The sequence below is a fragment of the Pezoporus wallicus genome, unplaced genomic scaffold, assembly GCF_028554395.1.
Source record: "Pezoporus wallicus isolate ANWC-B61680 ecotype Strahan unplaced genomic scaffold, APGP_CSIRO_Pwel_v1 contig_10431, whole genome shotgun sequence".
Lineage (NCBI taxonomy): Eukaryota > Metazoa > Chordata > Aves > Psittaciformes > Psittacidae > Pezoporus > Pezoporus wallicus.
The window spans coordinates 440,854-468,164 of record NW_026635891.1 but is presented as its reverse complement, the minus strand read 5'-3'; positions in this window follow the sequence as shown (position 1 = coordinate 468,164).

Genomic DNA, 27,311 nt, shown 5'->3' with positions numbered 1-27,311 from the left:
TTGGGAGTCCTCAGCTATCCTCATTCATTTAACTTTTAGACTGCAATTAGCACTGTTCAGTTGAATTGCTCCTGAACTACTAGTTAAGAACCTGTTAAGTACTCTGATGGAAAAAGAAAATTAGATTGAAAATTCCATGCAACTGCACCAGAAGTAATTTTTAGAAAGGGGTGAAAAGGAACAAAGAACAGCAAATATTGCATCAGAAGCTGCTATGCTTCAGATAGGGCAAAGCTGCTTACTATATCCATTACACTTGGAACTGTTTGTTTATGCAGCTGCTTCTCTGTGGGTGGATCTAAGGTCATACAGGGTCAGGTAAGTAGGGACATCTAAGCTTAATGTTCAGAAAGAGCTCTATGAAACCTGAGGAGGAGAAATGAAGATGATTCTATAGGAAATAATGTAACAGCATATTGAGTTAAAGAAAATTTTTACAGGTATAGTACCAAATGTTTTTAGCTGAAAGAGTTTATAAAAAAGATTAACATATACAATTTTCCTTAGGACTTTTCCTAATGACAGTTCGCAGCTGTGGTTCAAGATGTTTACAGAAGAAAATAGCATTTCCAGGGATATGAATGTGCAGTAAAATTATTCTCACAGAGAAAAAATGGGATTTAAATAACCACACACACAGAAAGTTGTATCAATACCAAATTTCTAATGGATTTTGGCCCCTTAGGCTAAAAATAATTAGGACTTAATCTTGTGAGCATGCATTCACCTGCGAGTCACTGTATTAAGCTGCATGTATTGCCATATGCAGCTACAGCTTTCAGTGATGACACCATCCTGGCTTTAAACCCTATCAGCACTCATCATCAAGTGGAAAAGACAGCAATATTATGAGACTTTTGGATAAGAGACTGATTTCATCACAAAAGGTATCTGTTTGCAAACTTTTAAAAACTGAAATTGTGGGAGGAATAAATTGATCTGTGTGATAGTGGGTAAAAGGATAAAAATGTTCAAGAATTCTACTAGTTCTTTGGAGAACCATTCAGGTTTATGGCTGTGCTTTAAATTTCCTAATTTCAGGACACTATAAAACTACTGATTACCACCATACTTGTGCAATTAGATCTATTTACACTGGCAAATGGTTAATGTGCAAGTTTGTTGGAGGTTCTTAATGTAGTGTAAGATAAAAGAAAAAAAAAATCCATGAGAAATATTGGAACCCTCATGTTACTTTAGAAACATGGGATCTTTCAGCAGTGCAACTTCCTTTTCCAGGGACAAGTCAAAGTGCTATAGGAGAACACCCAACAAACTCCTTTAAAGTTAGCATTGCTTCTATGAAGCTCCAAATTTCACTCTCAGCAATAATTTGCAATAATCAGTAGACTTACTGAGGAAATCTGCTCCAATTCATGCAATTAGAAGCTTTTTAAAGTTGAAAAGCATAGCTTATTTGCAGATTGATTATAAATCTGATAACAGTTTTGAGATTCAGGATTAATATTTTAAGGTTACATGAAATGTAATAAAAATAGAACATCTAAAATTGTTACACAAATAGCATATCAGAGCTGATATGTTTCTTCATTACCTTATATCACTTTCTATAAATTGCTGTGTATTAAGAATAAATTCCATCCTGAAGAGAAAAAAAAATTGCTTTACACTTAATATATCTATATACATATATAAATACAATCACCTTTCTGCATCACCATTTTGTCAGTATGAATGTTCATACCTCTAGATATTGAAACTACTGCTATAAATTAGGTCACTAGGGGTTCTGACAAGGGCTGTCTGAGTAACCAGCAAATACAGCTCACTTTGCAAAACTGGATTTGACAATCTTGAGGTGCAGGTTGAGTTGCTATGTTTTAGCTAATTGCAACATGTCCTTATAAATACTTGTATAAAACTCTGGAAATGTATATTTTCTGGATAAAAATAATTGCATATTTTCTTTAATTTAGCTGAATGTGCCCATGCTTAATTAGTACTATGTCCCTGATTTATTTTTTCCCCACCATTTCAGACTTCATATGCACAACAGCATATTCTAGATACTCTGCTTTTCCTCCCAAATCTATCTTTGACGAAACTCTATACTGGGAGACAGGATTTGGCATTTGTGATGTAAGACATTAAGGAATGCAAGCAATTTATAGATAATGACCTGTTACGGTATTACCTTTAAGGACTTAAGGGAAATGTTCTTGATGAGCAGATGAGCAATAAGAATATAGCTTTTCTCTGGATTTTCTCTTTCCACCTTGCAAAATTATTGCAAAGCCAGCTATTGTCTAGTATGTCCCAAGGAGATAAAGATCAAGGACATTGATAAGTGATAGATCTTGAGCCAGACAAGAGCATGTCAAGGTCAGAGCTTGTTTCCTTTTTTGTTACTTAGTTGCTGGTCTCAATGTTCTCTGGAACAATATCTGATCCAGGAATTCTTCCCAGTTCATGGAAAACACTTGTAAACACTTCTGAAAGATGCTTTGCAGATTTCAGTGTCTTATGTAGATTGTAGTTGGTAACAATAATATGGGACAAAGATCCATAGATGAATCTTACCATATGCAAATATTTCACGTTTTTTCCTTTTACCATAGATCCCTGAGGGTCAATGGTAAGAAATAAAGTTGAAGAAAAGATAACATGAAGGACTGAAAATGCAAATTGGAATAATGTTGTGGTTGGCTGGGAGACCCTACCCCAGGAGGGCTGTGCAAATTTCTGGAGTAGATTTCAAATGCCTGCCTTAGAGGAATACTTGCAGACATGGGTTTGCTTCTGAGAGGATGTTGCTCTCATGTGCTGTGCTTTGAATATAGTGATTGAGAGCAAGCATCTGGGTGAAATCTGGTTATTCATCTCCCCCATCATTTCTGAACACAACATTTATTAAAAAAGGCAAAACAAATTGTATAAATTAAGGCCTTCAGAGACAGTGTAAATAGAGGCACAAAGAGACTTTTGAACACACTCAAATTCCTGGCATGACTCTGATAAGAAGCAAACCATTAGGGACCAGAATTGTAGTTGAATGAGTTTCTGTAGCATGGCCAAGTAAAACACCACATAACCATCCTTACAGATTCTGAAACAAAGCCTAGTTCAATGAGTTAATGATTTTCTAATACTTAAAAGAAAGTAAATTAATGGATGTATTTTTCCTGTCTTGTACAGACAGTCACATAGCAACTGTGTAAAGATATTAACTCATTAACTCCCAAAGATGGGACGTTTTGTTAGTTCTCATTCACATTGACAAGACAGATCACTGGAAGAAGCACTGAACCAGTAAACTAAGTCTCCCATGGGAAATGAAATAATGAAAGAATTATTTTTATTTTCAGGATATTTTTCAGCTGAGAAACAAACTTTATTTGGTGTAGAAATAATTAGGGAGAACTGATACCAGTAGCTTTCCTCAAAACAATGTTTTGTTATTGTCATGTAGCAAAGATGCTAGCATAGCATCAAAATTTTTCATACCACAGGATTAAAATAGAGCCACGAGTTTCAAAACTGGCAAAGATTTTCACCTTTATGGAATCAGCTTTATTCTTCTGCCTTGTGCCATAGAAACAAGCATATCGTGGCAAAGCAGCAGTTGATTTTCATTTTTTGGTAATCTAGAGGGTTTGAGCTAGTTTGACCTTTTTTTTTTTCGTAACACAAGGATTCAGAGTATGAGAACAATGATATATGCATACTGGGAGAGTACACACTAAGGAGCAGAAATGTTGGCTGCCTAGTCTTCGGTGGAGAGTATAGGTCTTACACAAGTGTTTCAAATATGACCTGGGTTCAGTGTTGGGGCTGGTGTTGTTTAATATCTTTATTAATGATCTTGATAGGTGCACTCTCAGTAAATTTACAAGCAACACCACACTAGCTGGGAGTGTTGATCTGCTGAAGGATAGGAAGGGTCTGCAGAACGATCTGGACAGGCTGGATCGATGGGCTGTGGCCAATTGTATGAGATTCAAATATAAATTTTCATTTGGAAATGGAGTTTTTGGTTTCCATATCACCAGCTTCCTGTCCACAGTGAAGTGGTTTTCTGGGAGCTAGAAATAAAGTCACAAGATTATATTATGCTTTCCTGACCCTTCTCCCCAAAAGAGCTGAATCTCCTACCCAGTCTGACCCCAGAGTTAGTGTTCTCAAAATAGACAAATTTCACATGGTTCTGTAAAACTAAAGATGTAGATTAAATGAGAAAGGAACTAACAACTTATTTCTTCCACTGATGGAAAAGAAGTTTTTTTGTTGGTGGTGGTTTGTTCATTCTCATGACTGTTGCATAAAGATGAATCAAAAGGTGAATCATAAATCAAAAAGTTTCAGGGTTTATTTTTTGTCTTTGTGTTAGAAAATGGAAGTTTCATATAATTATTGTCTACAGAAATGTTCTAGGTCTTTAATTGGGAGAAACAGGATGGGCTGGGTCAGAGAAGTACATCTCAGTTGCATAGACAGGGAGGAAACATTGACCATCAAAGCTGGTATCTGACTAATAGTCCTGTAGCAACACAAAAAAGGAAAACCCAACCTTTAAAATAATAGTAACTTTCCAGTGAACCACAAAACCTTTCATATCAATGCACGACATTATGCAAATCAGCTCCCTCTTTGAGCAACTAATGTAGTCTGCTCTGCCGGGAAAGACTGAAAAGACTCCCAAGGCAATTGTAAACATTACTGGAATTATATTACGAATGATCTAGGACTTTAAATTGTGTCTTCTGTGAAGTGCTATCTCTGACTATGCTTCAAGCCAGAGCTGCATTAAAGATGCAACAGGGAGATGCAGCAGATTTCAATGAATTCTGTAGGGAAGTGAGTAAGGACAGATTTGTCACATACAGTAATTTAATTGGATGCCTCCAAAACTATCAGACAGGAGATACTGCTTCACATAATACTTAAATTGCACACGGAAAGAATTGCCATGGGAAGTCTTAGAAGCCAAAATTATAAATAAATTCAAAGCAAGAGATTAGACAGATTAGTGGAGGATAGATCATTGAGAAACTATAAAATAAAGTAGTCCAGATACCATCTTCAGTTACAGATGTCCCTAAGTTTGTTTGCCAGCTGTGATGTCATCTGAAATGAAAATCTACTTTGCTCATGCATTGTTTGATTTCCCCCTAACAGCCATTGTGTCAGAGACAAAAACAAACAAAAACTTTTCTCTTATAGCACAATTCTTGTGCTCTTAAGTGAATGTATTTCCATGCTGGTCCTATAGTATTCATGTTTATAACACTAAGAAAACAAAATCATATTGTGATGCTATTTTGAAATGCTTTCCAAAAATATAGTTAGTCTGAGGCAAGTGTTTAAATATTTGTATTCAATACCAATGTGAAGCAGTATTTTAGAAGATTAATTACACTAGAAATCAAAATATAAATCAAATTATTTTAGTGTTATTCCAGTACTTAGGGCTTATTTCAGATGTTGACATACATATATAAGATGTAAGTTTATGAGACTGACGTGACCTGTTCATATGTTACCTGTGTAATGAAGTTCACTTTACTGTATTTTAAATCTAAGTAATTCTGTATTGGCTATAGTTGTTACTAAGAACTGAATTGCCGTTTCTGGTCTTCTCACTGATCTGACTTGGGTCTTTAGAGATACAGTGTTTTCCTCTCTCCCTAACAATTTAGGAGAGTTGTTAATGTTTGCAAAGCTGTTTATAGACAAGAAATGGAGTTTCCATGCAGTAAATATGGTCAATTAATGCTTATATTGCATTTATTTTGCTATAAGGTAATATATTTGAATTATAGATAAGGCAATAAGGCATGAAGACATTTTCTTGATCCGTAACCCAATGAGCTGTGGCTTTCAGTTTTGAGACTTTGACCAGGCTTTTTACATTTTACTATTTCAGCATACAAGCTTCCTAATTTCTTCATCAGTTCAATGTATAACAGTTTTATATGAAGTTTAATTTTGACCGGCAGGAAAATTGCAAATACTATGTAAAGGAAGCGCTAACTGGGGCAAAGCTGAGGTCAGTATTTTTCTTCAGGGTCACTAACTCTAGAGCTATGTTTAATGAAACAAGAAGTCAGTGAATATACTGACTGCAATTATGCTTTCTAATCATCGTAGGAGAAACTGGGATTCTGCCTGCTTATGTACATGGAGATTGTGATTTTCTTTTATAAAGAACAAATCTCAAGTTTGAAACTGTGGGGTGGAAAGGCACAGGAGTAGGAGGAAGAAGAAGAAAAGGATGATTTTTCCTGATTCTACACATGTCCAAACAGCGAAAGCATGGTCTAGTTGCAATAAAGAAAACCAAGCATGATTTAATTTTAACACTTAGCTCCAATAGTGCAACTGTAATAACATCAGTACTATGAAAAGAACATAAATTGGCATGAACATTTGCAAAATAATTTAAACTAAAAGAATCTGGTCTGTCACCTGCCAGTCACAGTGTGAATTTAGTTCATAATGATAGACCATATTCATCCCCATTCACTATGTCATTTTTTTTAATCACTGTCTCTGTTTGGTCTCAGCATTTGGCTGTCACATCTTTAAGAAAAATGGTCCAACTGTTTTGCCACTTGCTTTAAGAAATAAGTTGCTCTCAGCATATGGAGGTTTTTACAAACAATATGCTTTCCGTTTTCTGTGCTTTGAATTTCTCTGTAGACCATTGATAAAGCTAGTGTGAGATTAACTAAAAATGCTATCGTCCATATAAACAGAGCCTGCAGAGACTCCTGCTGCACAAGAGCTTGTTAAGGAGATGGACTTATTGCACATTCTGCTTGAACTGAACTTTCTGTAGTTAAGCATCAAATAAATAGGAGGAACAACTATGCTGAAGCTCTTGATAATGAAGAGATGCCATTAGCAAAGCTGGATTTCATATTTGTGCCATATAACACATCATTTAATTATCTGTTCATCATTTCTTGATCAGTGCATGAACTAACCACTAAAATGAGGAAAATATGCACATATTGCCAAAGTGTTTTGAATAGTGAAGGCTGTTAAGAGTTTGGCCCTATGCAGAATATTTCCTTGTTACCCTGGCAATCTTAAACATGACTTTATTGTCTCTTTCTTTTCTTTCTCTTGCCCATAGATAACCATACAATGTCTTTCTATTTCTGGAAAGGCCATGGGTAGGGAGAATCTCCATATTCCTGTGTTTGCTGGCTGGAGACTCTGGTGTGCAAGGTGGAAAGCAGAGGGAATCCTGATTGCCTGCCCCTGCCCTGCAGGAGAGCATGGCTGTGAGTTGGTATTGGTTGTAGGCATCACCTCTAGAGGTTCAGGAATGTGGTGCATTTTCTTTCTTGTAGAAACAAAACACCAACAGCTGCCAAAGCTATGGCTATCCCAGTGTCTTAACTTCAGTAGTTACCAAAAGCAAATGCCAATGGAAGAGTGTAAGCATAAGACAAACATCTAGTGATACTCTTCCAGAGTACCCTGCAGAGTATCTCCAGTGATTTGCTGCCTAGGCAATTCCCATGTCAGAGGTAATGGTTGTGGGCTAATAATCCTGGACAGATATTTCTGTAAGGAAGCTCCACTGCTTCTTGAATTCACAAAAACATTTTGCATCCAAAACGTTCTGTAAAGTGTCACAGTATAAGATTCTATAAAGAAATGCTGCCTTCTTACTGAAAGCCTCACACACACCGACTTCATCCAATACAATTTATTACTTAGGTTAGTAAATTTTTGCTTTCTATTACACCGTCCTTGAATGTTTTTTCATTTCTGTACCTGCTTATGTGAAAAGAAAAACCCAACAGAGAATCATTAGGTTTGAAAGGGTAAAACATAAATGGTTCTGTTTTAAAGCTCTTTCCCTGTTTAGGCTCTTTTTGCAATCTAATCACTAATCTATTTCCATCACAGTAATTAAAAATATTATTTAGTATGAATTGCTTTGATTTTTAACTGCTTCTGATATTTCTTGACAGTGTGAAATGCTTCTTTGCTTGAAAAGCATCAGTATCAGTTCTCATTCTCCAAGCTGATATACTTCTTAATAAATGTCAGCCATTTTATTTAATATATTGGCTCTTAATTTGCTTCAGTTTGGTAGAAATATTAGCATTGTTTTGTTGTATATTTCTACCCATAAAATTATTTATTTTCAGATAATGTTACCTGGCAATAACACCTATAGAGCATGAGTCTGTGTAAGCTTCACATTGTCCAATTTTCTAGTAATTTAAATATGCCATTTTGCAATTCTAAAGAAACATGAAGTTTTTATATTACTGGTTTAGATGTTTCTTTTAAGTAGTCAAATGAAATTTCATCTTCATTTTTAGCAAGACAGAAAAATAAAAACTTGGAAAACACATGTTTTTAAAACTCTCTGTAAGGGAAATATTTTATCTTGATCAGTAACTCTGACATTTCAAGGTATAGTGTGACATTTTTCATACAAATACATGAAAGGGCCATCATTTGCAACCCTTCTGTTGCTTTTTCATTCAACTGAATTAATTTCAAAGGGTGCATTTCTTAACTAATTTCTCATCAAAAAATGGCTAATGGGAAAGGCTGAAAATTATGATAAAATGGAAATACAGACACATATATTATTTGAACAAAGTACATTTCTTGTCAACTCAGTGTTCAGTGAATATCTTCACCTTCCTCTAGAAATTCCATCAGAAGCCTGACGTGAGCTTATCTTGTTTACCGAATCACTGAATCAGAGACAAACTGTCTTTCCCTAGGTGTCATCCGAGAGGAACCTCAAATGCTCAAAGTAAAATAGGTAAAAATATTAACCAGAGCTCACACTGAAACCTCATGCTTCTATGTTTAAATCAGTCCATATGTGTCAGAGAGCAGAAAAATTTCTGAGTATGTACTAATTTCCCGTAATTTTCTGTGGTTCTGATACCTTTTTCTGACTTTTTTTGTTCTGATCCTTATGAAAGACTATATCTGATCAGAGATGTTATATGAAGATGAAAATTTGAAAGAGAGAGTTCTTTGGTTAAAGCAGAGAGTGCTTAGACATTGAATTCTTCAGTTGTAGAACTGAATTTAACAAGAATGGCTTGAGGAAAACTCATTGTGCCATGAAGTGGAAACCAGTTATGGCAGAAGTGAAAGGAGGTTTTCTAATAGCAGGGTGTGACAGAATGACAGATGGTGTTATGAAGTGCCTTGCAACCTTCAGGGTATCAGTAGGTGGACAGTCTTTTCCATCAACAGCTGTAAAGAACATAATCAATGGGAAGGAGGGGAAGTATTTTTGTGTTGGAACTGAATCACTATATAAAATAGCTGTAGGGAACAAAGAATGTAATGGCATGTCTGTGTTATAGAAGAGCATCTAGTAAAGCAACAGTATAACAACCCTCACCCAAAAGCTTTTAGAGCACAAAACCAATCAAGTTAAAAGAATAATATTTCAGCCTTAGTACCCTGGGTCTGCTCTTATTCTTGTTCCAGGCAAGATTTATGATTTATTTCAGCCTCCTTCTTAGTCATCCTCTTGAAATATATTGTTAGCTTCATCTCCCCCAGTAGAAGAAAAGTCACAAGAGACTTTGTCAGAAGGGCTGCTTATATAGTAAGCTTGGGTGAGAGAAAAGTTGACTATCACTGAATTTTCTAACTGAAATTTGATGATGTTCCTCTTCCTCCATCTTTGACTGAATGATACTATTTGCTTACTGGCTCTGAAGATTCAAAAAAAGGGCACTGGTACCACTGGGCTCATTCTAGCTTCACGCTTGTGACACTGAGAGCCAAAGAGGCAAGCATCAACCAAGTTAAGAGAGGAAGAGTTCTGCAGAGTCACGTGCAGTTTTAAATAGACATCCTTAGCATGCTTCAGAACAGGCAAAATCCAGTTGGAGCAGAAGGAAGAAGGCTAAGTGAGCCACCCAAGTGAGTATGGAAATAAAAATCCAAACTCTTAGGATGCATGCTCAACATTGGTTTTAATAGAAAGTTTGGGAACCAGTTCTTATTTCAACAACCAGTTCAAGTTAATGAACTCCCTCATAGCTCTGACCAAGAGCAGAGTGGGAACTCCTGCTGTGCTGTGTAAAACATATCTTATTTTAATCTCAGACACACTGTATTCTTAATTTGTTTTAACTTCCTTGTAGAATTGCTATCAGATGGAAAAGACATGATGCAAAGAACACAGATATTAAGCCTTTATTCAGCCCATAGCCTGAGTTTTAGAAAATGCAGAGGGAGGATATATGGGGTGTTTGGGGAAAAAGGAGTTAATTAAGGAAGGAACCTTTGGCAGTCAGAGAAATATACAATGGACAATACCTGTTCTTCAGTGTTCTGTTTTAACCATGCCATGTCCAATCTGCACATCATTTGAGTTTGTAATGCCATCTACATGTTTTTACGTAGCCTACTTTGAAGAACTATTTCAGTGCCTGCCAGGAATCCAAGATGATCTGACTGGACTTGAACTCAGAATAGAAATTTTGCTGAATCCAACTTTGACCTCATGCCTCATTTCCTTACCTTTGCTGATCAAAGCAGTATATTTGGTCTGTGAGGTTAATGTTGCTGATTACTGTGTTACAAAGTGGTTTTATGTTTCTTTCTTTTAAGGAGAGTGCTTTTGTTATAAAAAACTATAGGAAAACAAGCTATTTTAACATAAATAGGCAGGACCGTATACTTTCCTTTTGAAAGAGAACTTTGAAATTATTGGCAACACAGAAGCCAGTAAGGTCATTATCTTACCAGTTGTATTTACAGTTAAACAGAAAACAGTAATTTATTTGAATCTGGAGACTACTAAAATGATAGTGGATTAAAGCTATGCTACCAAAGCCACTCAGTATTTCTGTCACAGGTTAAATGGGAAGATTTCAAGGTTGCCTGTCATCCTTTGTGAATCTGTCAGCACTAGTAGTGATGTGTGTTTATTTTTCCAAACATTCACGTATGTATTATAACCCACAAAAGTACCTAATCAAACCAGAGAATTTTACACTCTCATCTGGCCTTAAAAATCTGAGAGTAGCTCACTACCCAAATCTGGTACTTCATCTCACTCCAAAGTACCTTTTAAGTGGGAAAAGTTTTATAGAACTTTGACAAATGCCTTTCTTTAGATACTGTGCTGTGGTACCTCTTAAAAATATAATGCTATTATATACCATTTATGTGTTTTGTAATGCAAGTTACTAGTGTTCCTCCTGGACTCGCAAAACTATCTCTGTCTTCTAAATCTGTCAATAACAGAATTGTAAATGTTAAATCATATTTGGAAATACAATTAGTAACATTTTAAAGGTTTGACATTTTCCATCTTTGCTATTTAAATTGATTTTTACATAAAGCAAATAAGGACATCCTCTTTCCATTAAGGAAATTATATTTAACTTCTGTTGTGATAATGTATGTTATATATAGAAGAAAGAAGGTACTTGAGCTTCACTTTTTTCCCCACAAGGTTGTTGCTATTGTGAGTGATGGTGTAATTTTCCAGAATAAATTCATTAATATATAGTCCTCTTAGATCAAAATCAATCAAGACTTCAAATATAAATATTTCTTTTGACAGAGTTACGGTCTTGAATGAGAAATTATTTTACTTTATTAAACAACTTTATGCTTTTGACAGGTTAATGAACAGTATGAAAAATTTCATTTGAAAACCATAACATCAGCACTCTGTTTTCTTGGCCAGATTATTATTTATTGCTCATGTTTTTCATGACACTTCATTAGGATGGTGGAAGACGTGAATAAATATATACATACATGATAAAGTGCTTATCAAAGTATGCATATTAGCTCTTTCATCAGATTCAGGTGTTTGGAACAGAGCAGTGTGAGAGTAGTGAGGAGAATCTCTGGTCAAAGGGAAGGTCAGAACATGCCTGTTTGATGACTGTGTTTCCCGTAAAAATGCCTGTGGAACTACTTTTTTTTTTCTTATTTTGTCTTCGCTTATATCTATGTTTATTTTTATAAATAAGGTGTTTGCTCTTTGCCTGTCACTCCAAGGCAAAGCACCAACACCAATTCCGTAAAGATTACAATTCATTTCAAAAGTGTAGCCTCCAACTGCACAACAGTCCAAGCTTGATATTTTTGTTCAGCAGCTTGGTCAGACATGTAAGTGAGAACATAACTTCTTAAGATTTCTGTTCTGTGATTTGTTACAGGAGACAGAAGGTAAGGAACTTAAAATAATGCCTACTGTTAACAAACGGTATTCAACATTTAGATATGTCTTTCAAGTTCAGATTTTAGAAGTACTAACTGATGATTGTTAGTTAAATAAAAAAAAAAAGCTATAAAATTTAATTTTGTTTTCTACAAACATACCAATGGTAAATAACAGATAAAGCTATGTAAACTAAAGAACAAGGTTGTCACAAGACAAAATAGGCATTAATTGGGCACAGATAAATGCAGACTATAAATTATAGAAGTTTTCTAATTGTCAGAGGAATGAAGTAGGCTTTACTGGGTTGTTATTTTAGTTATATTCTATGACTAATATATTGTAATCTGAAAGTTTTCAGCATTAAACTAGATTGGTCCTGTGGTCTGAATACCAATTAGTGATAAATATGTTACTTGAGCTTCCAGAATATAACTATTATTTCAGTTTCATCCGTGGGCCTAAAGATTTCTTTGCTATGTGAATCAAAGCGTAGTTTGGTAGATTTGATCTAAAAAGTTCACTGAAAATCTAAAACACTACCGTAGTTAGCTGGGTGGTCCCTCATTGGCTAATGGATTGATTTTTATTGATCAAAGGTTTTTCCATGGTTTTTGTATCCATGCTTTTACCTAATTTCTATATTTTCTTGTTGTACAATTAAGTAGCACATTCTCTTTCATTAAAGATGATGCCCTTCTACATCGCTTATATGCAGAATACTATTTGTGTAACTAAAGACGAGACATCTATGAACCATGGTTGCATAAATTTTCTGAAAGTGCACTCAACCCCACTGTCTGTCACTGACAAAGATGTTAAACAGTGCTGGTCCCATTACCAACCCCTGAGGAGCACTGCTTTTCACTGAACTCCCCACTTAGTCATTGATGGCAACTCTGAGTTCAACTATCCAGCCAATTTGCGATGTATCCAACGGTTGTCTATATGTCAAATCCATGTCTCTCCAATTTCCACTCATTTATCCTTTTAAAAAGAGGAAGTACATTTTAATTTCTCAAATTACATTTCAGATGAGAGATCTTATGCAGGTGAGTTTAATCTTGACAAATGTGGTAAGGTATTAATCACTGCAGTGTTTTCCTTATTGTGGGAGAAATATTAAATCCTCATGTCAAACATCCAACAATACATGAACAAACTTGTATAAGAGTATGTGCAGGTTAGTTAAAACAATTCTGTCATTTCTTACTTAAACTTTGATATTATTTAATATAGTTTGAAAACACTTCCTAGTTTAAGTATGACTACCATAATAAACTGGCCATGGATGCTAGAAGCAAAAACTTTATTTACAGTCAACTTCTCCTGCAAGCTTGGATTTTTTGGCTACTGCACCTTTCATGAAAATTTGGTACAACATTCTGGTCCAAAGAATTCAACAGGAGGCATGGTGTTGATCATAACAAAGCCAGGATTTTACTTATTGTACTTAAGGGAGGAGACAATTTAAGATGCTTTTTGCAGGGATTAATGAAACTTTCATAAAAAACCAATATTTGTAACTCATTCCATCAGTCTGCAAATTAACAGAAATTATTTATCTGCTTATCTTTGTCCAGTACATTTAATAGCTACCTGAATTTCTGATAATGCATCTTTCAAATTCTTATCTTCTTTCTTCTTGTATCAGTGTTATATTAGACTATCTTCCCAGTCTCAACTAAATAATTTCTTTTGAAACTGTGAGAAGAAAGCAAGGGAAGAGAAAGTCAAACAACTGATATTTTGCATATGTAGAGTGTTGGTCTATTTGTTGTCCAGAGGATGATTCCCCCATCTTACCTGGTGTCATGGTTTAAGTGCAGTCAGTAACTCAGACCCACGCAGCCCACTTGCTCACTCCAGGAGGCTGGAGGGATGGGGTGGAGAATCAAAAGAATGTAACTCCCATGAGTTGAGATAAGAGCAGTCCATTAACTAAGGTATAACACAAACCACTGCTGCTGCCACCAATAATAATAATGATAAGGGAAATAACAAGGGAAGAGAATACAACCACTCACTACCCGCCGATACCCAGCCCGACTGAACTGAGTGAACTAGCCCTTCTGGGTAACTCTTGGTTTACATCTCAGGCATGACATGCTACGGTATGGAATACCGATTTGGTCAGTTTGACTCAGGTGTCCTGTCTCTGCTTCCTCCTGGCTTCCCCCTTCCCTGGCAGAGCATGAGGCTCACAAAGTCCTTGGTCAGACTAAATATTTGAGCAGTATTTAAAAACATCGGTGTTATCAGCGCTGTTCCCAGGCTAAAAGTCAAAACCACAGAGCTGCACCAGCTACTAAGAAGGAGAAAAAATGATGGCTACTGCTGAACCCAGGACACCTGGGATCATTTCTACATGTTTGTCAGAGATAGAAGTGATGAAAAACAGTGGTTTGATTAGTTCAATACAGTTAATTCTTAGCAAAAAAAAACCCAAATGACATGGTCCCCAGCACACTGTCCAAACAAGGAATTTACGGTCAGGCATAGACATCTATGCAGACTTGAATTTCAGTTATTTCCTCTAATTACAGATACAGGCTGTGCAATTCCCAACAGTATTTAGACCTCTAGCTCATTTCAGTAAGATATTGCATATTATACCAATGTTATAGGACAATTTTATGGACTTCTGGAAAGTTAATTTTATCCTCCAATTTAAAAAGAAAAAACCCAACCGTCTCCTTCTATCGGTTGACATCAGCAGGACTTATCAACCTGGTAAATTTCTAACCTGCACTAATGATGATGCTGATTACCTGCAGGCAACCTGGGCCACTAAATAGTTGATTTCTATTATATTTAAAATGAGAGGTCAGAAAACAAAGGGGTTATACTTACTTCTAGTTTCCATAATTAAAGGTTAACTCTGACCTTGCGATCTGAGGTTTTGTTTGTGTGTTTGTTTTTGGTTTTGTTTTTTGTGTGTTTGTTTGTTTGTTGGTTTTGGGGGGAGGGGGTTGTTGTGTTTTTATTTTTATTTTTGCTTCACCCATAATACTTGAGGCTCATTATGTTCACTGACAATCCCATATGGAAGTCCAGTTCCACTGAAAAAAGGAACTTTGTAAACTAAAAAATAAGGAAAACAGGAAAATATTTTATGCCTTTAGCAAACCTCCTGATCTTCTGATTGAAATACAAGTATTTTAGCTAATTGCCATGCAGTGAACATGTTCCTTCACTCGTCTTGCTCAGTAATCAGAATCCCAAGTTAATTGATTTCATATTTTCATGACACTGAATGATGATTAATAGAAAACACTACAACTTTAAACTGCTAAAAACCCCTCTTCCAGTTAGGCAATCATAATTAGTACTTTGATTTTGAAGTAGGGTGAAAATCTTTATTCTGTATCTCGCACAGACTTTTAAAATGTTCATTTGAATAGTCCAATGGTCACAAATTTCTTCTTCTACCTTATTGTATTGGAAGCATATGGCATTAAACCAAACTTCTTATATAAGAGATCAATGAGCTCTTAAACTTTATAAAGGAAAATAAATTGAAAAACAATGACGTTCCTCTTCACCTGCTGAGTGATCCAGAAATAGGAGACTTCATCTGGTTATTATAGACACAGAAGCTAGTAATGAAACTTATTTTAATTGACAGCAGCCTCTCTCTTTCAAAAATAGGGAAAAAATATGAAAAATTCTAGAGAGCTGAAAATATTAAGGCCAAATGGCACAACTATGAAGGGGCTTGGATTGCATATTTTGAATTTGCACTACATTGAAGTAAATCTTTTCCAATATTTTTTACACACAGTTGTAGAAAAATCTGTGGTAGCTTCTTGTTAAAAGTGACAACAGTATCAGGCATAATCCAGACTACATGATCTTTATCCCATTTCTGAAATGAATTAAAAAACATGTTTTCCCCAGTGCTCCACATATTAATAAAATGTAAAAAACCATCACCCCCTTCTCTCAATGAAATGAACACTCATTCTTCATCTGTCTAGTTAGAACAGGAGTGCTGTTAATTTAAAACAAAGAACATCTTCCAGGAAGAATGATGAGGCACCAAGCTGAAATAGGTTTTTTGTATTTTTCAAGTTACAAGCTCTTGTTTTTATTTTGTACTGCTACAGTATGTGCTTCCATTAACGCACAGTCATCAAATAATGTGCGGGGAAAACACAATGATGGTTTTTGCATAAGACAAGAATTGTACACACTAGTGTACAATTAGTATGTATAATAGAAAGAAGACAGGTTATAACTGCTATAACTGTAGCAGTAAGAAAACTACCTGACTAAATTACCTACTTACTTTTACATGTCCGAGGTCAGATAACCACATTCCTGCTGAGGTATTTGCAGACCAGTTCTGCAAAGTACTCAAACATTTGCTAGCCTGTAAAGTTGTAAAAAGCCAAATGTCCTATTTAGATGTTTCAAGTCAGATTCAAGTTTATATTCTGTGCTGAGTAAGGTCATTAGATCCTACTTAGCCCTCAATCTTTACTGTAGCTATTTCGTTCATATGAAAGTAGGCCACCTATTTCTTTGCCTAAGATTTTGGTTAAGAACAGAAATACTGTCATACTAGACTGAGGCAGCGCTGACTTACTTCCTTATCTCCATCAGCACCCAACACTAGAGAAAAAAAGGTAAGCAACCAGACACGAAACAATCATCTTCTTCCATTTATCCGTTTGCAAAAGCCTCTGAAGTTATTGCTTCTATGTTTTTCTTAGTGTTAGGTTTACTTTGAATACTTCTACTTTTCATCGAAATTTTTGCATTTTGCTACTGGTTTTGCCCTCAACAGCTTCCAATAACAGAGTTCAACACTAATTGTAAATTGTGTGGTTAAAGAGAAACATATTTTCTTTTTCAAGTTTTAAGGTAAACTCCTTTTTTCCCCATGTGAACTTTCATTGTTTCTTGTCATCTTGACCACCCAATGAAAACAAGTTTGAAAACAGAAACACAAACCTCTAACAAGTAGCATTTACAATACTGAATCTGAATGACTTTTCTAATTCACAGCAATATTTTGATAATTATTTATCAACATATGTATCCACAGACATGATATGCTGAAAAGCCCAGTTCCATTTCCCTGATTTCACTGAAATTAAATGCATGCTTCTAGGAAATGGTCAGAAGATATGATAAAGTTAAAAATAAATCACCATCATCTAAACCTTTTTTTAAAGGAAAAGAATTCCATACATTAAATTCATCCCTGCTATTAAAAGTGGTAACAACAGTAACAAGGTAATGTCTACCTCTAGAAATAGTTGATGATCCTATCATTAGAAGAGATGAGGTCTGGGACCTCAACATATTCCTTTTACTTCAAATGAAATCCCAGTAGCGTAGATATAGACACATTTTTCCTAAAAGGCTAAAATTAAAGATTGTTAATGGTACCCCAGCCCTCTCCAAAGACTCAAGGGTGGTACAATCACATGAAAAAAAAACCAGACTTTTATCTGTCTCTGTGGCTGAGTAGGAGGCTGGGAAAAAAATATAGATCAATTAAGAATAATAAAGAAAAACATCTACCAACACAACTGAAGCACTGGCACTGTCATCGAGAAGATAATCCAATATTATCTTCTGACTGGCTTCACAACACATACTCTTTTCCACAGATATTTTAAAATAACTAAGTGCACTCTCAAACCACAAAACCATTTGAAGAAGGATGCTGAATAAACCCTTTGGGATTAGAATAAGCTAGTCTGTGATTCTGTGGCAGTCGCAGAGCATTTTAAATTATGCTCATAATACTTATTATCATCAGGAAAGTTGTGCAACGTACCTTAGAGTGGAAATTTTGCATACCTAGTATAGAAGTCCAGAGAACTGAGCAGTACTCAGTTTTTCCTTTCCAGCAGTAACAGTGTCTTTAAAAAGAGCTGCAACACATTACCTTCAGGTTCATTTACTAATGAACATGGATTCTTGTGGAAATTTATCTTAAATATGTATCATAATATTTGGTGTGGTGGTACATGGCATATAAGGAGTTTTCTAAGTTACTTCCAAGGATATATGAAACTTCCTCAAGGTATCAGAATGTATTATGGTATTGTAACATTGAGAAGAGCCTCTGATGAAACCCCTTGCAAATTATTTTTACTGTACATAGGATACAATTTCACTGATGGCATGTCTCCAAAATTACCCCAGGGTGACAGAAACTGTTTTGAGAACAAGAACAGATCACAAAAAACCTCAAAGGCATATATTATAGAAATAAGTAAACTTTCATTTTCTAAGCAGTTAATTAATAATAATAGGTACAGGGAATTCAGGTATGACCATTTCTGTGAGATTGGAGTCATGGGTTGGGAGAAAAGCCTTTGTATCAGCAAACTCTTGAGTAGTTAACCTCTGTATCTGAAGGCAGTAAGATTCTACAAATCTTAATAATAAGGGACTTTAGTGGTGGATCAGACAGGTTTGTTGCACTTTTCCAATTTATTAAAGATACAAATTTACAAACCTGGAGGCTTAATACAGTTCAAATAACAGTGGGTGCATGTGATAGCTGCATTCTTGGCTGTCATTCCAAGAGCTGAAATATGGCTTTTTACTGCAGAATTTCTCAAAGCTGTCTGCTGGAAACCTTGCCTCTGGGATTTCTGGAGTCAAGAGCCAGGTCTGGGATTACAGTTGCTGACTTGACTGACTGAATTTCTGACTGAGTTATGATCTGATTCACAGCACAGTAGCTTACTCAGGGCTGCAGCCTTACGCAAGGAACAGGCAGCCTTTGGTTTGATCCAATGTGAAAGGAATTTGTGTGTTTCAATTATAATAGAGCATCAGCTTCTGTGATTCGTGCATACCTGGGAACATGCCATCCTTGTGATAAAGGTAGGTTAGTGCTACTGTGTGAGACTTAGTCTCACCAGGTTGTAAATCTCCACTAAGCGCAAAGCAAGTAAATCCCTCTCAAGGAAAAAGAAAGTGAACTCCATTGATCACTTCTGTTAAGCCATAGCTAGTTTCTCAATATCAATGTCTCTCTCCCTCTGACTGTATGTGACGCACACACACGGTTGTAGAAAGGCTTGGGGTGGGAGCCAGTGCTATAATTACCATTCTGTTCAGTTGTACTGCTTATTTTTCCAATGTACAACAGCGGATGTGGGCCTGGTGGTGTAATAAATGGGTATAAAAGGTTAAATCTTGTTCAGCATATGGAGAGAAATTTTAGATAGGGGGAGGGTGCAGCCCCTTTGCCAAAAATCTGATTCATGCAAGGAAAGGGGGGAGGAGGGATAGAGAAAGGCTGCTGTTATTCTTTAACAAAAGACACTTGAAGCACAATCAGTAGATTCTGTCTTGACTGGAATTACATTGTTTTGAGCATATAATTGTTGGGGGAAAATGTCTGGAAGCAGCTAATGCTTGCTTTTGCTTTCCCAGAGCATCTGTAGCTAGTTGCATCATGCTAGCAATCTTAACCTCTTCTAAACCAGAAATATTCACTCTATGGTTATAAAATAAAACAATTTAAAAGGAGTGTGAAAATATGGGAATTTGCCTTTTCCCATCAATTAACTTTTGGTGTAAATTCTTTTGGTCAGTTCTTTAAATGACTGGTGTTTTGACAGGTTGTATTACGCAGCTTCTCTTGCTGTCTTAATGAGTTCAGTAATATCTGAGTTTAGCTTATACTTAAACCCAAGAACTTTTTAAAGTCTTGATTAACTGATTTAGTTCCTTCTGTGCCAGGGATGGAAAGGCACGAGATCCTTAACACACAGCAGCTCAGACATATCATTTAAATTCACAGGAGGAATGACAGAGGATAAGACAAGTTTCAGGAAAATTCCCTTTACAGTTCTGAAATGGTTCTTTTGCCTGATTGGACTCTCCTTTTCGCATTAGAATACTATCTGTTTCATAGAAAATCACATATTTACCCCTGATCACACTGTTATGATTCGGATGTTAATCCAGGAAGGAGAGTCAGGCTGCCCTACCAATGCTGAACTGTGAGGCAGAAAAGAAAGCTGCTGTTGCACAGTATGGCTCAGCAAAGTCCTTCTTATAAAAAAAAGAAGCTGAGAACTGAAATTCCACAATAAAAAAGAAATCTAGCAAATTGCATGATGGTCAGAGATAAATATAACCATCAGGGGAAGGCGAACAGGAAAGGAACACCAGATAACCTTAGCAGAAGTGCAGCTGCAAATTGAAGTGACTAAGGAACAGTAGGAGGGAACAGAAAGAAGAGGCAGGGTAGCTGGATCCCTCTGTGGTAGGAGACTTAGCAATTGCATGAGTGGATACAGCCAACTGTATAGGGCACAGCATTTGGTTGTCATTTAAGAGGAACTGCTATTTAATTCAAATTGAGAAGAACAACTGAGACAGTTCAGGAAAGTTATTCTGGGAAGATTAAAATGGAAATTTCAGTTCAAGTAACTGTGGTGCTGAATACCTTAGCTATCTAAAACAACACTTTCCATTTTCATCTGGTTTTTAGCTTTGATAGGAAGGCAATGATTTTCTCAAAAGATATAAAGGACAATATTTTCAAGAATGCCTGTATCCTGCTTCAAAAGTTGCTTATACTTAGCTTAGAAGATTTTGGAAACTGTGAAGTATAATGTTCTGTTATTCATAATTTCTAAATGCTTAGTGATGCTGATTGACCCAAGATGTTTTATTTAAATTGATCTTAGCAATAAGCTGCCTTCCTATGTATTTTAATGTACCTTTATCATATTACAATTAATATTCAGTGAAAATGTAGATCTAGTCACTGGCTTTTCTTCTGATCTAAAAGGATCTTATTTCTTTTAATGAGACAGATGTTTCCATGAAGCATAGCAGAGCTTGCCTGCAAGAAAAATGGATCAGGGCTGCATGAAGACTGTCTTCTGAGGTATTTGACAAGCTAAAAAAGGGAGACAGAATTACTGTACATATTAGGAGACACAGCATAACAAAATGGGGGTTGATACTTGGTTAATCTGACTGAAGTGAGGTATTTTGAGGCAGTTATGTAGTCAAAATATCTTAGTCAATTAGACTCCAAGCGAAACACTATATTTTTATTTATCTCTGGTCAACAATCAACATCTTCCCAGAGAATTTTTGTTCCTTCAGAAACCGAATTTTATGTCAGAAAATCATAGTGATAGAAGATTCCGAACTCATGTAACTTAGATGCTGGTAGGATCTCCCAGCTGTTCTTAGGACTGTTCCATAACTGTCTTAAAATTTTATCTCTGCTCTTTCTTTGCAAACAGAATATTTGTAATGCTGCTTCTACTATGGTAGGAACAACACGGCCAACAAATAAGTGTATTATCCATTCTCTAACCAGCCAAAATTTAATTAACCTCATTCTTATTTTCACCTTTTGGTCATCTGTTGTTTCTGTGATAATATTTTGTTTTGGTTGGCTTAACACAAGTCATATTTACACAAATATTGGCTGAACCTCAGCTGTGTTTGCCACATGTCAGCTTAATGTATTTGTGTTTACTGTGGGACAAATTCTATGGGAACTCTCTGCCGTATATTCAGGCATCCTTAATATTGACCAAGACAGTATTGACTGAATTGGTGGGCATTATAGAAAACAGATCTTTGGGAAATCTTTAAATCAGAAACTGGAGGTAGATATGATGAATGTCTCAGAAGATAGTAGATACAATGATTCAAAAGAGTAATAACATGCTTTGGAACCAAAAGGGCACTTTTTTAAGAAGCTGTTAAGTGCTGTCATAATTTACCTGGTTGGGTTTGTTGGTTTGCTTTCTTTTTTTCTTCCCACATTATATTTTTGACACTAATTGCTGTCCAAAGTTTTATGAGTCAGTTGTCATGGAGTCTAGCTATTGCATTAAGTATACAAAACAGGTAGTAACAAATAGAAATTACCATGTAAAGCTGAAACATGAAGATCTGGCTGTTTGGAGAGCGATGATTTATTTTTCCTGCATTGCTTGTTTTTGTGTGCATGGGGTGTGAGATTAGGACAAGACAGGGAAGTTAAAAATTTCATGTTGGTTACATGTGACCTGAGAATTATTTGGAGGGATTAGAATGTGAAAACTTCCTAGAAATGTCTGTTATTTATTTCTGTAGTCTCTCATACTGCATGTAAGTATCTGTGACAGCAGTCAGAAGCTGTGCACTTAGGACTGTGGTGCTTTGAGGAAGCTATTGTTCTGCTGCAGTTCCTCAACCACAGAAGAGAATAGGATGCAGAGAGCAAATTACAGCTTCTGTGAGGAACTAGAAATCCTTTTTCTTTTCCTCTTTCTGGTAAACTTTCCTATTGTGCCTATATATTTCCCCAAAAGCAGTATATTGGTTTGGCTTTCTGTTTTGTTCTGTTTTTCCAGAAAATATATTTTATTTTCTAAACTAATTAGCCAAAAAGAAGAAATAATGCTTTTGTTCTAACTCCACTCTAACGTGGAGTTAGAACAAACAACTGTGTGTTTGTTCAAGCATGCTGTGTTTCATGCACAGTAAGGTTTCTCTGTTTTTCAAAGCTGAAGATCACACATGAAAGGTCTTTTCTGTATACACAATAAAAGTAAGGCATTACTATAGCACATATTACTGAGTTTATGAAGAGGCATTTAACTTTTATTTATGTCTTTCATTAAGCACCATAATAAATCCACCTAAAGTTGTTCTTTTGGTTCTTTTACTCTGAAAAAATTAGAAATAGATTTCAGTGTTGCTTTGTCCACTTAAGAGCCACCTAGGTTTTCAAGTATAAGGGAATAAACCTAGAAACAATCCTTTTCACAAGAGACAGTTGTTTTGGTGTTCAGTAACACTACCTTCCCTTTCATTTTCCTTGCTAGTGCAGTCAGTCTTCACATTAGCTGAGATACATTTGCTCTGTAATTGAGTTTCAGTTTAATGTATTACTGGAAACTACTTAAAAAAAAAATAAATTGTAAGGGAAGAGTCTTCAGTACCACTTTCCCAACCTGTAAAATAACTTTGCCTGCATATACACCACCCAGATTTATTAGCTCTGTCTCTAACACGGAACACAGGCTGCTGGCAAAAAAAATAAAAATAAAAAAAAATCTATAACTGATAATTAACCTCTTGGGCTAGAGGAAAGATTCAGCTTTCACTCTCTTTTGAGCTTGTTTTCTTTGCTGCTTGTGGCAAAACAGTTGAAAATGAGAAGATATAAGGAATGCGCTTTCTTCAGTTGTAGGTGTACAACAGTTAATGCTACCAGAGCATTTGGCAACAATAAATCATATCTGGAATATAAACATGTTCAGTAGTCCCTGTTCCTTTTATTCTAGGAACAGGTGGATGCAGAATCTTATTGTTTCTAAATGCCATCACCTTCTAGCTGCCTCTGAAATACAGGCTTATTTTCATCCTGGAGTCATTGCAACGTCAGTTGTGAAACAGAACGTAAAATCTGCAAATTTAATATTGATAATAATATAGTTAGGCACTGCATTTGTTTTGCTTCTTGTTTAATGACATGTCTATGCACTTACTATTTACATGCTAGTCTGAAAAGCTTTTTATATGTAGGCAAATTTATCCTGTTTATTTATTATTTTTTTTATTATTAGAGCAAGTCATATTCCTGCCAAGTTATTTCCAATTTGGAAAAAAAAAAAGCAATGATCTCCAGGCAACTCTGTTACTCTTATTCAGAATTTAAACCATAACACCCGAACATCTGAAACATACAGCAGCCTACTTGTGAAATTTCTGGAGTATGGAGAGAAGTCACATTAATATCTCTGTGCTATGTGCCAACATACAGAGATGTCTAAGCTATGAAGTTAGCAAATACTTCATAGGAAGAAGAAAGGCATTCCCTGATTAAGAAATAATTCAACATGCAGCTCAGGGAAAAAGTGGATATTAGGACAAAAATTGCCTTTGTCTCTCTATAAAATCAATCTGTGGTTTATATGGGAGTTCTATTTTGTCAAAAATATGGATTTTAATGCAATTTCTGCATGATTCATTACTGTATTGCATTTCAATGAAAATGTCTGTAGGGAGGCCATTGTCTTTCATATTCTTGATGTTTGCATTAGGGACAGTTCTAAGACATACCTAATACAACCAAGGGCACAGACAAATAAATTCCAACCTGTGGTTCTTGAGGCAAGAAAGTCTCATTTTATTTTAGCCAGTTAGTAATTGTTCAAGTAGGAGAATGAGATTTTATTTGTAGGGAGTTAATTTACCTTACGGCGTTTTCACTGTGATATTTACTAAAGCAAAGCAGAAACATATGTAAATTTGCAAATGAATCTATGTATGACAATCAGAAACTTTTCAATATCTAAACAGGAGCTTAAGGCACCCAATAATATTGAGTTTCATCTAGTATTACTGAGCTAAGCAGGACAGAGAAACATCCACCCTGGGTGCTGGAGTCTTATTCACCTGAGCTGTTAACCTGTTTAAAGAGCCCCAGGAAGGCTCGGTCCATGCCAGATAATACAATCCAAATAATTCCAGGACATGACAGGAATATTATTGTAGCTTTCGAGGGACCATTTGTAGAAGCCAGTTTGCATGCAAATACTCTGTGATCTATGAGTTTTCCAAGTTTTCTAGTGCTGTTTTTTGCATGAGGCACCTGTGCTTGGAATATTAACCCAGGGGAAGGTGGAGAGGTGGGGAGAGGAGAGGGGGGAAATAAGCCTTATTTTTACATTCAAAAGCAGCATTTTTAAGGCAATGCCTTCCAAAAAGCTGAAATTACAGAAAAAAACCATGCTGAATACTTTTCCCAGAAAACCACTAATAATCATGGCCAATTCTTGAAAATTCAGTGGCATTGTTTATTCAGGTCTTTCCTAAGAATGTTAACCTGCCTGTACAGCTCCGGAGTTATAAATGTTCTATAAATCTGTATCTTATTGCTGTAGCTGTCACCAGTTTTTTTTGTCCCACCTTATTAATGAGAACAGCAGTTGTATTTATTCACTTGGATCTGCTAGCATTGAATGTATACACATATGAAATCTTCCTCCAGATTATGAATTTCATTTTGGCTTTAACTTGGATAGGTGGATGGTTATGAAACAGTATCTTGGGAGTTGTTTATTTATAGATATTTATTACTAACTGAAAGCAAAATACATTAGAAGAAAAACATCTGCTGATGTTAAATACCATTTAGTGTGATGGTTTAGGTAGAAAGCAATTCCACCTAAAATGTCATTGCTCAGGTTGAATCCTTGTAGATGATATAGAGTAGATGTTACAGGGTTCGGGGTAGGTACTACAGGATGGAAAGTATTCTTGTGCATATTACTTATATAGTAATATACTATATTTTATATATATACTCTCTCTATATATACTATAATTATAATAATACTTATAGCAAAATTATAGACACTCAGGAGGCATCTGTTGAAGGTACGTTATTCTCTTGTCTCTCTAACTTCAAACACCCTTACCAAGAAGAGAAGGGCTGTCTTTTCAAGTGATTTGAATTACTTTTCAAGTGATTCAAGATAGGATGGCCTTTATTGCATTTCAAATCTTGAATTTGCTAGTAAGTTTAAAAAAAAAAAATGAAATAAATAAAATGGAAGAGCCACTAATCAGGCTGGTGAGGCACTAGCACAGGTTGCCCAGAGAAGCTGTGGCTGCCCCATCCCTGGCAATGTTTAAGGTCAGGTTGGACAGGGCTTGGAGCAACCTGGTTTAGTGGAAGGTGTCCCGGCCCATGACAGGGGAATTGGAATTAGATGATCTTTAAGGTCTGTTCCAACCCAAACCATTCTCTGATCCTATGATATTATTAGAAGCCCAGTAGAAATAACAAGTGAGGAAAATTTGCCTGTTCAGCAGCATAGATGAATCCTCCATTCAATCTGGTTTTTAATAAGTGAGACCTTGTAGTGGAACATCCTCCCATTTAAAACCCGAACTTCATGGTAAAACCTCCTCTTTCATTTCCTTCAGTATAGGATCCATTATCTACTCTAGATTGTTGAGCAATCTAAGCAAATTTGTTGAGCAAATTGTTGAGCATCTATGTCAATGGATGGAAGCCAGATGCACTGAATTGTATTTCCAGTTAGCTAATGAGCTACAGTACGTCCTGCACAAATCACTTCTCTAACAGTTTTGTAATCAGAAATTAAAATGGGCACATATAGGTTGTGATGAATAATTTCCAAGGTTGCGCACAACTGCATTTATTACTAAAAGACAATTAAGTCTGCTGACCAAAGGTCTTGTTTCTCTGATGATAGATTAAAAATAATAACAAAACAAAAAAACACACAAAAAAAAAATGGCAAATAAAAACAGAATATAGATTTATACTAGCAGGTTGTGAAAGGAATGATGATAGAGATGATAAATAATCTCGATATATTCAGAACAGCACAATTAGTCATATATAATTACCTAATAAAATGTGGCTTATATTCCTTCTGTCTGCAAAAATTCTGATGGAGTCAGAAACTGTGTAAGTGCTATTTATATATGAATAATGTTGTCAACTCCACTTATACTATCATTACTGAAATTTCTGGTTTACAGTGATCTTTAAAACACCATGAATCTTATATTCTGAATTATAGGAGCATTTTTTGAGTTGATGGCAAATCTCTTAGTAATATCGATCAGGCCAAGATTTTATTGCTTAGATATTTTATATTAGGGTACTATTCTATAGGTACAATGCTATGTAAAAGGAACTCAAATATATATTGCATTTTATCTTTCAGCCTGTTAATACAATGGAAATAGTAATTGGCTTAGAAAATTTCAATCAAGTCCAAGTTAACAGCACACGGTCCACTTGAGATCTGGTCAGTTAAAAAGGTTAAAAGTAGTTTCAAATACTACATCTGCTTTTGATTCCTCTACCATTTTGTAGTTTCATAAAAGTTAAGAAATAGAGTAAAAGCATCCTTGTCTATGCTTATGAATGCACATTGGGTGCATGTAAATGTTTGTGCTTTAAGACATATACATAAGCATAAGTTAAAACTGGGGTAAAAAACATATTTACACTGGAGTTTTCAATGCATGGATTTGCACAGCATACATTTGTACAGCAAATTCATTACAAATGAAGCATAAGTTCTGGAGATTTCAAAATTGGATTGGATCCCAATTACATTGGGATACCTACCACATATTTTGGATTTATCACCTAGATTCTTCCTACTTCACT